The sequence below is a fragment of the Tupaia chinensis genome, unplaced genomic scaffold, assembly GCF_000334495.1.
Source record: "Tupaia chinensis unplaced genomic scaffold, TupChi_1.0 Scaffold143570_1, whole genome shotgun sequence".
NCBI lineage: Eukaryota > Metazoa > Chordata > Mammalia > Scandentia > Tupaiidae > Tupaia > Tupaia belangeri.
In genome coordinates this window covers 631,385-633,286 of record NW_006203415.1, presented here as the reverse complement: position 1 = coordinate 633,286, position 1,902 = coordinate 631,385, and positions in this window count along the sequence as shown.

Below are 1,902 nucleotides of genomic sequence, written 5' to 3'. Positions count from 1 at the left end.
TTCCCTTCCATACTAAACTTTTTTCCACATTTTATTGTTCACAAAATACCTTACACTAAAAATATGGACAAAGCTAGAATCTAGTTAAAAAGTGCACTGTAATTGTCTTCTGAAACTTTCTTTAATTAATTAGTTAATTTACATTCATTCACTGAGCATTGTCACAGCATACAAAATGTAATTTCCCATCCGGATTATACTGTATAGTGGCTTAATCATGCATGTTATCATCAATAATTTTTCATTTCTAGTTTCATACATATATGTGTGTGTGGTATGTGCATATATTTCACCTCTATTTCTCATCCTCTGCCATTTCCCACCCTCCTCCCTCACTATTTCAGGTGAACACAGGTTAGGATTCTGTTCAAATAGTAGGTGATCTGCAATCTCTCTTCTGTTCTGTTTCACTCTTTGTGCATAAGATTCGGTGGGAATAGAGAAATATCCTGACCCTAATCATATTCAGATGTTTGGATCCTGTTTGCTTGGACCTGTCTAGACACTTAGTGCGTAGAGTCTGAGCAGTCAATGAATAAAGATAAAAAAAAAAATGAAAATAATAAGAGAAGAGGAAAGAAGAAAAACTAAAATGAAAAAGAATAAATGAAAAGAGTTAAAAAAATTAGATTTGAATTTTAAAAAATAAAACATGGGAACCAGCAGTTAACATAATGACTATGTCGCTGGACTCCCATGTGGTCGACCGCAGTTTGAGTCCCGGACCCAGTAGCTTAAATTCACGTCGGGCTCATGTGCATGCCCAAGATCCTGAGAGGAGAATGGAGAAGGGATTTCCCTGGAGGGTGATGTCTCACTTTCTGTCTCTCTGTCTCTCTCTGTCTTTATGGCGAGCACACGCGCCCTGTAGCAAAAATCAATCTCTCTCAAAAAAAAGTAAAACATGGATACCGCACTGCACAAAAGCAATATTTCACAGCTCAAATTTGGTATCCATTTTAGGATGGGTCCGGCCTGGGTTCATGCCTTTCTTAAATGAAATGGGAAAAGGCATCAATTAGCACAATAAAGGAGGGACTTGAGAGGCTAAAGAATACCTAATTTTTTTTTTAAATTAAAAGTCACAGGGAGACACAGGGAGACAGTGAGAGAGACAGAAATGGAGAGGAGACAGATAGCCCTGCCCACTAGAAATGAATCTGGAGGGGGAAGTCTCAGCAGAAAATCCTCATTTTATTCAAGAAAAATAATATCTCACAGCTCCAGTTAGGTATCACCAGAGAGGGACAGAGTGTATGTGAGAGAAAGAGGGAAAGTGAGAAAGTAAGCCGCCAGGTCTAGGGTTCGAACCACAGTCAGCCATGTGGGAGTCCATTGCTCTTAACCACCATGCCACTTGCTGGTCCTCCCCCTAGTTATGTTTTTTTTTGGAGAGATTTTGCTATAGGGCGCATGCACTCGCCAGACTGACAGAGAGAGACATAGAGACAGAGAGCGAGAAATCACCCCCCCAGGGGGAATGGTCACACCGCAATCCCTTCTCCTCTATCCTCCTCTCAGGATCTTAGGCACATACGCACACGTACCTGGTATGAGTTTTAAGCCATCAGGTCCAGGACTCACACCGTGACTGACTACATGGGAGTCTAGCAACACAACCATTTCACTATCTGCTGGTCCCTCATTGTCATTATCAAGAGTCAGTTTTTCAGTCTCTACTGTTAGCAAGAAACAAACATAAAATATAAAGAAGATGATATAGGAGTTTTTCTTTTTAATAGTTTAAAATGTGGTAGAAAAGCTTTTAATAAAATTGAGAATATATTTTTAAAGAGATTTTAAAAAGTATCCCTTGAAAAAATTCATAAACAAAATTATAATAAAAATGTCAAGGGAGGTAAAAACATATATCTATATATATATATATATATATATATATAT